Here is a 14,145-nt window from a genome sequence, read left to right on the forward strand (position 1 = left end):
CCAAAGTAAATCTAACCTAACCAGACCTAACCTCGCTACCAAAATGCGATGTGCTAGACTGCGCTCATAAACTCCTTACATCATTAGTTTGAAGTTTCTATATTTTACCGGAAGCTGTTAGTTACTGCACTGCATTCAGAGACCAAAATACGACACATGTTGCCAGTATTAACCTCTCGCAAGATGGCTATCATAAATTCAGTATCACCCAAATAAATGAGTGTATATTAGTATGATTTCGTACCCAATATCTTGCCAAGTTTCTTATTTAAGCCACTTGATTTAATATGAGGGTCTTTTCTGTCTTTCTTGTCAGACCTTACGTGCTAAATCCTAATGTATTGAAGATTGAGCCACATAATTACCAGTAAACGTAACCACGGGATAAGCTTAGAACAGGTACGATCGAGGAATTTAAAATTTAATGGCAACACTTGCACCATAAATATAGCCTAGGAGAGAATCAATAGTTACCTTTTGCTCTCATTCTCCGTTTCTCTCACATTCTATTTTTATTTATCTTCGTTTCTCTATAACATTCTATCTCTATTTATCTTCATTTCTCTCCTATAGTCTTTTTCTTCATTCGTCTGTTACATTTTCTCTGCATTTATCTTTATTTATCTTCTGCATTTCTCTTCATTTCCCGCTTACATTGTTTTTGTTTTTCTTAATTTCACTCTTACCTCCTTTCTCTATCTTCATTTCTCTCTTGCATTCCTTCTTTATTTCTCTCTTATTTTGTCTTTCTCTTAATTTCCCACTTACACTCTCATTATTTATTTTTTCAGTTCTCTCTTACATTCTCTCTTCATTTCTCTACTCTCTTACATTCTCTCTTTGCTCCTCTTCATCTCTCTCTTACATCCTCTCGTTAAAGTCAAGTCATACACGTCCATGGTGCCGCCATCGCCCCAAGCCGATGCAGTGAAAAAGAAGGAAAAGAAAAACTGCCTTCAAATTCCCTCCAACCTGATTTTCTTTTCCCCCGCTCTCCTTAAAGGAAGTAAAGTAATACACGAATGCACGAATAAAAAGAAAGGAAGGATAAGGAGAAAATTATTACCCTCAGACCCTCGTCTATATATATTATCGATAAACCCAACTTACACTGGTTACCAATGCATGAAGAAAGGGTGAAGAAAAAAGAGCAGGTCACCCTTAGAACGTCTCCAAACTTGCATTAGTCGCATAATTTCTGGTTAAATGAAATAATAATTGACCGTATTGGCTATACAGACAGCGCCACACGTGGCCAGTCGGTGAACAGTTACAGCAGTACTTTCCATAGAATTCAAGTTATATATTAGAGTGCGTCTGAGGCTGCCACCGCTCCAAGCCAACGACTGCACACACTTTACTCCTACCCGATTTCCTGACTCTACTAAGTGACATGGAGAAAACTGAAATCGGGAATGAGTGAAATGTGTGTAATCATCGGCTTGGGGCGATGGCGGCACCATGGACGTGTATCCCGGAGAGAGCCTCAGACGCACTCTATAGTTTATAACTTGAACTTTATGAAAAGTACAGCTTTGAGTTGAAGGGCCACATGTGGCGCTGCCTCTATAGCAAAAACGGTTCACTACATAAAAACGAACTAAATGACAAATAATAAAACAAAAAGATTATAACTGCACGACGGGAGAAAAAGAAAAATAGCAAGGGGAGGAAGAGGAAAAGGGAAAAACAGCGACAAGATAAAGGGAAGAAATGGAGAAAAGAGCAAATAAATAAAGGAATGGAAAAAAAAACACAAATAAAGGAAGAGGAAAGGAAAACAGCAACAAAATCAACCTTAAACCACATCTCCAACCCTGAAATTTCTCGCATTATCTCTCGTTAAGTGCAATAATAAATAAATAATTAAAGTAAAGGGGGAAACACTAAATAACCTACATGAAAAGAGGAAAAAATAAATAAACAGCAGCAAAATCAACCATCTCCAACCCTGAAATTTCTCGCATTTTCTCTCGTTAAGTGAACTAATAAATAAATGCAGCTGGAGCCATAAATTTACCTCCCAGCATAGGGTAAGGCAGGTATTAATGCGACCCTGCACCTGCTCCCCTCGTGATGCATGGCTCCTTACCTCCCCTCCCTCCTCCCCTTCTGCCTCTCCTCCCTTCCTCCCCTTCTTGCCTTCCCTCCTTCCCTCCTCTCTTTCTTGCTTTCATTCCTTGTCTCCCCTTATTGCCTCCTCTCCTTCCTCCCCTCCTTCCCCTCCTCATCTGCCTCCCGTTCTTGCCTCCATTCCTTCCTCCCCTCCTTGTCGTTCCTCATTTCTCCCCTCCTTGTCCCACGTCTTTCGTTCCTTCCTTACCTACTCTCCTTCCTCCTCTTCTTCCTCTCCTCCTTCCTCCCTTCCTGCCTCCCTTCTTCCTTTTCTCCTTCTTACTCCCTTAATTTCTCTCTTAATAATATTTCTTCTTCTTACCCTCAACCTCCTCACAGCTCCCCTTACCTTCACCTTATTTTCCTTCCCTTCCCTCTCCCGCCCCTTCACCTTATTTTCCTTCCCCTTCTTCTCCTTTCCTTCCTCCCCTCCTTCCTCCTCCTCTTCTTCACCTCGTATACCTCTCTCGTACCCTTCATTCTCCCCTCAGTCCTTCTTTTCCCCTCATTCGCTCTCTCCTTCCCCTTTCCTCACCTGTCAGCGAATTTGGGGATACTAGGCTAATTCTGACACCTGGTAATTACATTGGAAGGCTGCCCAGGTAAATGTCGAGCGAGTGATGCACTAGTTGGGTTCGACTGTATAGTATCAGCATTAATCTTATTTATATTGTTCTACTAATTTTATTTACTATACTTTATCTGGTGGCATGTTTACAATTTTGTTTTGTTTGTTTTATGTTACTAGGCTGTTTCCCTTTGCATATTTTTCCTTTACACATTTCTAATCTATCATACTTAACATTTTCTGGTTTTCTAACTTTATTTACTGTTTCATCTGGTAGTTTAGTTGCCATTTTGTTTGTTTTGTATTCCTTGTATACTTTCACCAAGCAGTTTCTTTTTATACATTTTTCCCTTGACTGCTAGCCTAATCATCGTTCCAACTATCTTCTGATTTTCCAGCTTTATTTGCCATCCTTTCCCCTGTTCTCTGATTTTCCAGCTTTATTTACCATCCTTCAACATAATCTAATCCCTTTGCGTTTCCCCAGTTTTTCCTTTTCCCTATTTCCCGCACAGATGGCCTGGCAGCGGCGTGAAATTGCTATAATGTACAGCTAAAACACTTCATCTCTCGACTTTCACACTCCCACACGCCTCCTGCCCCTCGGAAAAGTGAAACTAAAGCGTATGTTCCCCGAGACCCTTCACCCTTCGCCCTCTTGCAAGGCACAATTATTCTCCTCCTCCGTCTTTCTTTCTTCCTCCTCCTCCTCCTCTTCCTCGTCCTCCTCCTTCTCCGCTGCGGCCGCCCGGGGTTGGTAATACTGATATCTTGTTTTGTTTATCTTCCTCCCTCATGTTTGCCAAGTCTAAAAGTATGAATGGTGTTTTTTGTTCCTCTGTTTGCCTTACACTTACTCTATCTTCACTAATCTCTCTCCCTGTGTCACCTTCTGTAATTATTAATGTTTCTCTTCACTCTCCTGTTGCAATGGACGAATAAATGTTGGTTGCTGTTCGTGTATTTATTCTTTACGGGTGCATTATCCGCGTTTATCTTGCCTCCCAGGGTAGTATATTGAAGTAAATAATGAAAATAGTTTGTCTGGGATGGTCCGTTTGCCTTGCCAAGAACACATAATTTACGGATTGTGGATTTTGCGTTGCTTGTAGCCTAGTTTGTCGCATTTCTCTTTACTTTTCTCTGTGTTTGCTTTTATATCTCTTGTAAATGTTCCTCTTTCCTTTCCTATTTGATGTTGACGTAGTTTATTGTCCAAAAAGAAACATAAGTCATGGATAAAGCAGCTTTTCTTGGGTTTAAACTTGTGTCGTGTCCTATAGTTTAGTCTGCCTTAAAATATAGATAAGGATCGGAGGAAAGCATGGGGTCATCTCTTTACATATGTATCGCAGTATCTTAAGGTCAAGGTAATGATGAACTCTGGAGTGTATTAGCAGCCTAATATAGGTGATTGCGTCCAGGGGTAAATTCTTCTTCAATATTGCGAGATAAGGCATTAACACTTACCTCGTTCTGAAAATATACGTTGTCGAGAGCAATTATTATTTGAAATTTGGCTGGGTGGAGTGCACATATAACCACGGCGCTGGGTAGAGAGATAAGGAAGGAGAAGGGACACGAATGGCGGGTCAATAAATAAAAATAATAATAATAGAGGCGGGAAAGACGAGATGATGGACAGCCAACACATAATCTCCACCCATAAGCAGACGCCACTGATAATTTCGCTTCAGGAACCCGCGGCTTGATTGTTTAAACTGAAACTCAAACAGAATAGTACATAGTTGTGGAGGCGAAGCTAAAGGGAAATTGTTAAGGAGAGGTAGAGGGAAAAGCTGCACCGTTGGAGAGGCGGAAGAATCGAAGAACAACAAGATCAGTATTTAATATGGCGTGAGAGTCAGGCGGCTTGAAAATTACACTGTTTTTCGCTCGTAACTGGCTGCCCGGAGGATTAATGAACGTTGTTTACTGATAGGCGGTTAAGTGAAAGTGCCTGGACTGCCCAAGCGATTAAGGAACCACCGGGGAAAAGTGTGAGTACTGAATATTTGTGTTTTTTCAATCTTTGCAGACCACCACTCCTCTAAACTTTCTTTTTCGCGGGAAACTGGTGGATTTCGAGCTCTGGGCGTTAGATATTGATAAGCGGTTAAGTGAAAGCGTCTAGAGTACCCAGGCGATCAAGGAATCACCGGGGACGCGTGTGAGAACTGGATATTTGTTTTCAATTTCTGCAGACCACCACGGGATGTAAACAATTATTTATGAAACTGGCGGATTTTTAGTGTAAATTAACGTTCTATGCTGATATATGGTTAGATGTAAGTGTATAAAGCACATAAGTGACAAAGAAATCACCTAGGAAGTGTGTTAGTATCAGATATTTGAGTGCTTGATGTATTATAAGTAGCTACACCCGTCTCACTACGGACACCTTGGTGGTATATGAAGTACTTTGTGCACGAACAACACACTGTCGTATTGCTTTGCCGTCGCATATCACTCGTTTGTGATATAATCTTCTTAAACTATGGTCTGGAGGGGATTTATCGAGGGACTCCTTTGTTTATCGCATTTTGGCAGCGGAGCACAGGTCAAGTTAAGTTAGGTTAGATTGAATTGCGTAAGGTCAGGTTATGTTAGATTAGGTTAGATTTTGAAGTAATGTCAGGTTAGATTTAAATAAAGATAAATACGTGATACGGTTCGCGCTGCGCCGTTGGTTGTCACTGACGGACTGCGGCCAGGTGGTGGGGCTTACTCTGTTATCAAGTTTTCAAGTAACTGCAAGCCTCCAAGCCCACCCACCACCAGTGACTTAATGGACGTTATGTGTTGATAGGCGGCTAAGTGAAAGTGAGCTCTAAAACGATCCAGGAATCACCGGAGAAGCGTCAGGGTATTAAATATTTGAGTGTTTAACGTAACTGCAGGCCTCTCCTCTCCTCCTTCCTCACCACCACGTCCTCCCCCTCCTCCACCCCATGCCCGTCAACCCTCCATGAAATAATGCCACCCACACCATTAACTTTTGTCATAATGAAAGCGTCCATAAATCTCCTGCCTTGTAATTACCTTGAGCTTAATGGCTTAGCGCCGAGCCTAGCATGAAACCCGTCCCATGAGTTTTTTTTCTTTCTTCTCTTTTTCTCTTCTTTTTTCTTTCTCCGGTACTATTATGCTGACGAGTTTTTTTTTCCCTTTCTTGTTTCTTTCGCTCTTTCTCTTTTTCTTCCTAAGCGTGTGTTGGTTGTGGCAATAGTTTCTGAAATGAGGGAGTGACTTGGAGTAACAGATGACGAGACAGAGAGAGAGAGAGGGAGGGTGGGGGAGATTGCTGGACCCTCTCTCCTCACACACACACACACACACACACACACACACATGCACCTCTCATTATAGTCTTAATCTGTCACCTGGCTGAGGATGATGAGTGTGCGTGGACAGGTGGGTTATTTAAGAGGCCCATAATTCATCTTGTGAGACCGTGAAATAACAGAAGAGAGTAGGAGCGCGGCAAACAGACTGACAGGCAGACAGACAGACACACAGACCACCGTTGCTGCCGCTCCTGCTGTTGCGTCCTAAATGCAGTCGTCTTTTATTATTTTTCTTTATTTTTGTTGTTGTTTCCATTCTTTTTGGAGTCTGTTTTTACTTAGTCATTCCTTGTATATTTTCCTTTCATTTGTTTTTCTCTGATTATTTTTTCTCGTTTGTTTTATTATTAGTTTTCTTGTTATTCCACTATATATTTCTTCGTAACATTTGCTCGTTTTCTTTTATTTCCTTTGCCACTTCTCTCATTTCCTCCCTTCCTCCCTTCCTTTCTCTCATCCTTTCATTAGGCTACTTCCTACTTTCCCTCTTCTCCCTATTTCCCTATCTTACTCCCATATCCATCATCCTTTCCCTCCTTATCTTCCTGTCTTCCCTTCTTCCTACCTTCCTCTCATATCTTTCGTTTCCTATTCCCTTTTCCCCACTTCTCTTCCATCATTTCCTTATCTTTCTTCCCCTCCCAGTTATTTTCCTATCTCCCTTCCATTTCCTCTCCATATCCTTCATTTTCTTTCTTCCACCTCCCTCTCTTCCCTTCTCTCCTATAGTGCTTTCAGATGGGAAGGGAAGAGGAAGGAAGGGAATATAGTCTTTGTGTTTATCAAGTGACATCTATTTTCTACTCTCCCTCCCCTCTTCTTCATTCCCTTCCCTGCACTTTCCTTCCTCCCTTCTCTCAATGCTCACATGATGGAAACGAAGGGAAGAGGAATGAGGATAAATATCTGGATAATGTGTATTGTGCCTATCGTGACATATTTCCCATTCTCCCTTCCATTTCCTTCATTCCCTTCCCTTCACCTTCCTTCCTCTCTTCTCTCCCAGCACTCACAGAAGGAGGAAAGAGAAGGGAAGGGAAGAGGAAGGAAGAGAGTGCATTGTGTTTATCAAATGACTTATATGTTCACTCTTACTTCCATTTCCTTTCCATTTCCTTCATTCACTTTCCCATCACCTTCCTTCCTCCCTTTCCTTCTCTCCCAGCACTCACAGAAGGAAGGGAAGAGAAAGAGGAAGGATGGGAATAATCTTTGAGTAATGTGCGTTGTGCTTATCAAGTGACTTCTCGTAAATTCTGCAACAGGACGTGCTTGCTATAAAAGACTCAAGGTACACACTTAAACACAGATAGAGACAGGCAGGCATGACAGGCCGGTGGTTGGTTGGTAGTGAGCGGTTGGCAATAGTGGTGGCGGTGATGGTGGTGGTGGTCGTTGGAAAGCTGTTTTTGTTTTATTGTTGTTGTTGTTGTTGTTGGGGGTGGTGGTAGTAGTAGTAGTAGTTGAATGGAAATGTGTGGTGTAGTTGTAGTAGTAGTAGTAGTAGTGGTAGTAGTAGTAGTAGTAGTAGCAGCAACAGTAGTATAGTTGTCGGGTTCTTTTTCTACTACAGCTACTTCTTCTACTTTTACTACTACTGTTACTACTATTGCTACTACCACCACAACCACTACCAACAACAATAAAACAACAACAATAGCAATAAACTGTAAAACCACCACCACCATCACCACCACCAGTATTGCCAGCACACCACCACCGCATCGCTTGCCTTTCTCTGACGGCTCAAAAACTGGCTTTATGACTCATTATTTACGACCTTACCGACCTCACCGTCACTCAAAATTAGCCGAGACCAACAAGAAAAGCGTCGAATTCTCTTTCACTTAGCCTAGCAGGGAATCGAGCCTCACAAGATGGTATTTGATAGCTTATGAACACTTTCCTGGTTGGTTCTGTGCAGTGTTGCCAATGGAAACCTGTAAATATAGTATCCAATCCTACTTCGCATAGGCAACAAGAGGGTATTGATGAACATTGATCCCTTTCATGATGCTACGTCTGTACAGCATTATCTTCAAATTAAACCCTTTGGAAGACAGTTAAATCCTCTGAAGCTTGCTCCATATGGAATTGAGTCTCATTATTACTAATTCAACGGTATTCAAACCTTTACGAATTAGCTTTATACAGTATTGACAATGAAAACACTAATAAAAGGTCTTTGTCACCTCCTCTGGCATTCATTTGAGCACCGTTAGTAGAACTGAACCCTACCTTTGAACCTATTCCAGTTAGTCTCATCCAGTTAAACCCTCTTTTTTTTAGTCTGGCATGAGGTCGAGTCCCAGGAGAGGAGGGTATTAAAAAGCATTGAACCCTCCCCAGTTAGCTGCGTACAGTATTGCCAATGGAGCCAGGGCGAAGCACCTCTATTAGACGCTGGGTGGATTCGCGGATTGAAGGCATGCGGTGCGCGGGCTATCATTATGTTCTTTAGCTAATGGATAACTGGAATAATAGCATCTTAGGAGGTTATTGAAGGGCGTGTTTAGCGATGGTTTGAGGGTGACGGTTTTTATGTAGACTGCAAGGGATGAAGTTTTAATAATGAAAAAGAAGAGTCCTGGTTCTTGACTCTCTCTCTCTCTCTCTCTCTCTCTCTCTCTCTCTCTCTCTCTCTCTCTCTCTCTCTCTCTCAGACCGGTACTTTCGTTAAATTTTCTCTAACCCTTCTAGTTCTAGTTGTTGGTAGTGGTGGTGGTGGTGTTAGAAAGTGGTGATGATGGCAGTGGTGAAGTTAGAAGTGTAGTGGTGTTGGGAGTGGTGGTGATGGTGGTGGTGGTGATGGTAGTGGTGGTGGTGATGGTGGTGGTGTTGCTTTAGGTCGGATGCCAAAGAACACAGCACGATAAGGGAGGGAGGAAGAGGAGGATTAAGAAGAAATGAAGGAAGAAGGAGGAGGAGGAGGGGGTATGCGTTAAAAAAAAAAATCACTTAGCTATTCATTGTCACCCATTAATTCTGCATCGGTGGTGGTGGTGATGATGGAGGTGGTGGTGGTGGTGGTAAATATAGAGACCACCACCACCACCACCACCTTGAATCTAAGCAAACAAACATTGGATCTTCTTCTTCTTCTTCTTCTTCTAATTCTTCATCCTTGGTAATACTACTCTTGCTTCTTCTCCTCCTCCTCCTCTTCCTCCTCCTCCTCCTCTCGGTAGTAGCATCAAATTTACTCGCACAACACTGAGCATTCATCTCCTTCTTGCTACTATTTGCCTGCCTGCCTGCCTCCTCCTCCTCCTCCTCCTCCTCCTCCTCCTCTACGCCTCTCTAATTTATTGCTGTCTAATCCAAGAAGCGAAGAAAATTTTTGCACCGTTCTCCTCTTATTATTATTATTATTATTATTATTATTATTATTATTATTATTATTATTATTATTATTATTATTATTATTATTGGCTTTATTATTTGTTGGAGTTTTTAATATTCGTGTTTTTAGGATGAGTTTATTGAATTCCTGCAAGTGTGTGTGTGTGTGTGTGTGTGTGTGTGTGTGTGTGTGTGTGTGTGTGTGTGGTAAAAGTTGTCTAGTGTGATATTTTTTTTGCAGTATGATGCTTAATAATTTGTATGTTGTGTTATCTGTCTGCCCGGTGTACATTCAGGGACTCATTTGTTGGTCTGAAGGAAGGGTTCGAGGGTATAATCAGGGTTAATAAGCTTATCAGGTATCTCAGGTGACCTACAGCCCTGCCTACCTGGCCTAAATTTTGCTTATATTGTGGATGTCTGTATAACCTGCTTTCCATCCTGCTTCTCCTTATTTTCCTTCTGTTTCTTCTTTTTCTTCTCTTATTTCTTCTTTGCCACCTTCTCCTATTACGTTTTGCATTCCCATTCCTTTTCCTTTTCCTCCTTTTCTCCTTTACTTCGATTTCCTCATTCTCTTCGTTCTCTTCTACTACTTTTCCTCCTCCTTCCTTCTGCTTTTTCCCTCCTTTTTCGACCGACTTCTCCTCCTCGTTTTCCTTCTCCTTCTATTTATTCTCTTCTCCTCCGTCTCTTTTACCTCCTCCTTTTACTTCTCATTTTCCTCTTAATCCTCATTCTTCTACTCATTCTTTTCATCTTTCTCCCTCTCCTTTTATTTTCCTCCTGTGTTAGGGAGGGAAGAGGGGAGGAAGAAGAGGAAGGAAAGAGTAGGAAGAGTTTCTTAATCTTCTTCTTCTTCTTCTTCTTCTTGTTATTATTATTATTATTATTATTATTATTATTATTATTATTATTATTATTATTATTATTATTATTATTATTATTATTATTATTTTTCTTCTTCTTCTTCTTATCAACATCATCATCATCACTAACATCGTTATTATTTTCTTTCATTTAATTATTGTTTTTCTTTTAACATTTAATTTCCCCGCGTCTTGCCTGGCCGCACAGTTGCATAATTAATACCTTGACGTGTAATTGAGATGAATGTCTATATTTAACTCTAACTGCGTCGCGCCATTAATGAACATAAAGTTGTTTTGACCCCCTTCTTCCCCCCTTCCCTTCCCCCTTCCCTTCTCCCCCTTAAGTTCATCACCGCTGCTGCTCACTCCCCCTTCCTCTCCTTCCCCCTCTGATTTTCATCCCGTTTTGGTATTCGCGTGTAAATGTTTTAAAATTCTGGAGTGATAGAAAGAAAGAAAGGAAGAATAGAAAGTTCGATAGATAGATAGATAGATAGGTAGGTAGACGGAATGATAGTGAGAAGGATAGAAAAGAAAGATATGAATGAAGAAAGAGGGAAGAAAGGAAATATAGATAGAAAGGAAGAACGAGAGAAATAGAGAGGGAATGAAGGAAGGAAGGTAGAAAGAGATAGATAAATAGGTAGAGATAGAGAGAGGAAGAAAGAATGAAAGAAAGAAAAAAAGAGAGGGTGAAGAAATGAAAGATATATAGGGAGGAAAACAATAACGAAAGAAAAAAATAAGGGAAGGAAGTAAGATAGAAAGTGAAAAAAAAGAGGATTAAAAAGTAAAAAAGAAAGCGAAAATAGAGTGAAGCAAAAAAAGAATGAAAGAAAAAACCCCGAGGAAAGTAAGAAAGCAAAAAGTAAATAAATAAATAAAATAACGTAACAACTTTTTCTTTTTCTTTTTTGTTCCTGTCTTTTTTTGCTCATTTTTTCCCTTCATCTTCAAGAGAGCGTGTAAGACATTTTAATTTTAAATAATAGTTTAGTCAAATAATTTAGTGTGCAATCTCTCTCTCTCTCTCTCTCTCTCTCTCTCTCTCTCTCTCTCTCTCTCTCTCTCTCTCTCACACGGAAGGAGAGAGGAATAATAACAATATAAAGAAAACGAAGGAGAATGGAAGTAGAGAGGGAGAGAAGAGGAGGAGGAGGAGGAGGAGGAATGATAATGATGATGATCTTTTTTTTTCTTCTTTATCTTCATTACCTACTACTACTACTACTACTACTACTACTACTACTACTCCCACCACCACAAATAACAACAACACCACCATCAACAACTCTAAAAAAAAGATAAAGAAGCAAGAAGATAGGGACATAAGTAGCTTGATGTTAAGAGGGCCGTGTGAAGATGTGAGTTCATACCCTTATCATCATCTCGTTGTTCTGGGAGAGATGGGAGATGAAGGGGAGGCTGATAAGGGCACAAAGGGAGCATGGGAAGGTGAAGGGAAGCCGAACATTGACAGCTGATAAGAGGGAGCTAGCTAGAGAGAGAGAGAGAGAGAGAGAGAGAGAGAGAGAGAGAGAGAGAGAGAGATCGCCATTATCATCTATAGTTCTGATTCTTCTCATGAGGGCAAATTTCCATAAAATAATAATAGAGAGGAAATTCTTGCTATTCTTCCTCCTCTTCCTCCTCCTCCTCCTTTTCCTCCTTCTCCTTCTTTTCCTCCTCCTCCTTTTCCTCCTCCTCAGTCTTCTCCTCCTCCTTCTCCATCTCCTCACGGTGCTAAGTTTTGTATCGTTTTCAAAGGGAGTGTTGTTGGTAAGGATGTTAATGGTTAATGATAATAGTGATGATGTTGATAATTAGCTAGAAATAGGGCATCTTCATCTTCCTTCTGCTATTACTACGTTACTTCTTTTTAATTATGTTTCTTTTTCTTCTTTTTCTGCTTCTTGTTCTTGTTTTTCTTGTTTTTTCTTGCTGTTCTTGCTTTTGTTGTTGTTATTGTTGTTGTTGTTGTTGTTGTTCTTCTTCTTCTTCTCCGTCTTCTTTTTCTTCTTCTTCTTCTTCTACCGGTACTACTATTACTACTACTACTACTACTACTACTACTACTACCACCACCACTCATTTTATCTCTTCCCTACAATAGAGATAAAAAATAAAACCCTTTGAGAGTTATAGATACAGGTAACAATTAAGTGCTTCATGCTTACCTGTTTATCTCCCTCCCACGAGTGCTTAATTAGCGATACACCTGTACTAAGCCTTCACCTGAGATGCTGTCGAGACTTCGGTTCCTTTGATTCTGATAGACTTGTTCTGTGTGGCAATACCTGGGTGAGGGGGACAGAGAGAGAGAGAGAGAGAGAGAGAGAGAGAGAGAGAGAGAGAGAGAGAGAGAGAGTAATGGGTCTCGATTTAGCGGTAAGCTGATATGGTTGCCAGGATTTGCTTTCAAAACATTGGAGAGTGAACAGATTCTCTCTCTCTCTCTCTCTCTCTCTCTCTCTCTCTCTCTCTCTCTCTCTCAGCTCGTTAAATCATGGTATAGTTAATTACAATGCAAGCAATTGGTGACGCTGTGTGTGTGTGTGTGTGTGTGTGTGTTAAGGCAGGTCGAGAAATGTGAAAGTGAGTTATCTTTTTTTTTTTCTCCCTCTTTAAGTCTACTAAACTTGCAGACGATTTGGGTTTAAAAGGAAAATGGAATAAAGAAAGAAAAAAAATAATAAAAGATAGAATGCAAACTCGAAATATGAGAAAATAAAAGAAAGTAACGTTAGATTAAGAGAGAGAGAGAGAGAGAGAGAGAGAGAGAGAGAGAGAGAGAGCAGAAACAAACCCTTAATAAATCTAATTCCAGTTAAGAAGAAGAAAAAAAAGCAATATTAAAGTCCAACCAGGAATTTAAATGAGATAAAAATGGAATTGAAAGATGAACGATAAACAGTGACTTGAAAAAAATGAAATTAAAAGAGAAAGTGAAATGCGAGGAAGGTGAGAGTAAAGGCGACACTTACCTGACAGGTGTTATGAGGCAGGTAAAGGAAGAGGAGGAGAAGGAGGAGGAGGAGAGAGAGAGAGGGAAGATTTGTGAGGTGGGAAGAGGAGATGAAGAATGCGAGGGAGAGAGAAAGAGGAGGAGGAGGAGGAGGCGTAAGAGGAGTAGGCATGTGAGAGGGAAGAAGAAGGAGGAGGAGGAGGAGGAGGAGGAGGTCTACTGTGGGAAGCGTTTTGTCGTCTTCATTTAACGATAAGATTAGAGAGAGAGAGAGAGAGAGAGTCCATTACAGGGGTGATTGCTTTGACCCGATGACGCCATGCAGAGAGAGAGAGAGAGAGAGAGAGAGAGAGAGAGAGATCGCCATTTCCATCTAGTTCTTATTCTTCTCATGAGGATAAACTTCCATAAAATAATAATAGAGGAAATTCTTGCTATTCTTCTTCTTCTTCCTCCTCCTCCTCGTTTTCCTCCTCCTCCTCCATCTTCTCCTCCTCCTCCTTCTCTTATTCTTAACCTGTTAATATTTTTTTCTTGCTCCTCTTTTCTTCCTTTCCTCTTCCTCCTTCTCTTTTCCCTTCCTCCTCTTCTCTTCCCTTCATTTCTCTTTTCTTCTTTCCTTTCACTTCTCTTCTTTATTCTTCTCCCTTCTTCTTTCCCTTTCATTTTCTTACTTTCCATTGGTCATGCATTTAACTTTTCCCCTTCATCTGCTCTCCATCATTTCAATCCCTTTCCCTTTCTCCTCCTCCTCCTCCTCTTCCTCCTCCTCCTCCTCCTTGCGGGAATATCATGCTAAACTTTCCTCACCAAGTTGTAATTAATGTATTGGAAAGGTCTCATTAAGTGCAACGAAGCTAATACCTCCTCCTCCTCTTCTTCCTCCTCCTCCTCCTCGTCCTCCTCCTCCTCCTCATTGTATTGTTAGAGAAATAA

At 40.9% G+C, this 14,145-nt stretch overlaps 1 protein-coding gene across 1 annotated transcript in view; it reads left to right on the top strand.

Moving 5' to 3' along the window:
• Nucleotides 1-4,545: 4,545 nt before the first annotated feature.
• The window catches only part of LOC127006741 (fibroblast growth factor receptor 4-like), a 123,100-nt gene continuing 113,500 nt past the window's right edge, over nt 4,546-14,145 (top strand). Inside the window, exon 1 of the mRNA XM_050877022.1 lies at nt 4,546-4,683. The gene's annotated coding sequence lies outside the window, so the exon portion shown is untranslated. The remainder of the gene's footprint in view (nt 4,684-14,145) is intronic.

Source organism: Eriocheir sinensis, chromosome 33 (assembly GCF_024679095.1).
Source record: "Eriocheir sinensis breed Jianghai 21 chromosome 33, ASM2467909v1, whole genome shotgun sequence".
NCBI lineage: Eukaryota > Metazoa > Arthropoda > Malacostraca > Decapoda > Varunidae > Eriocheir > Eriocheir sinensis.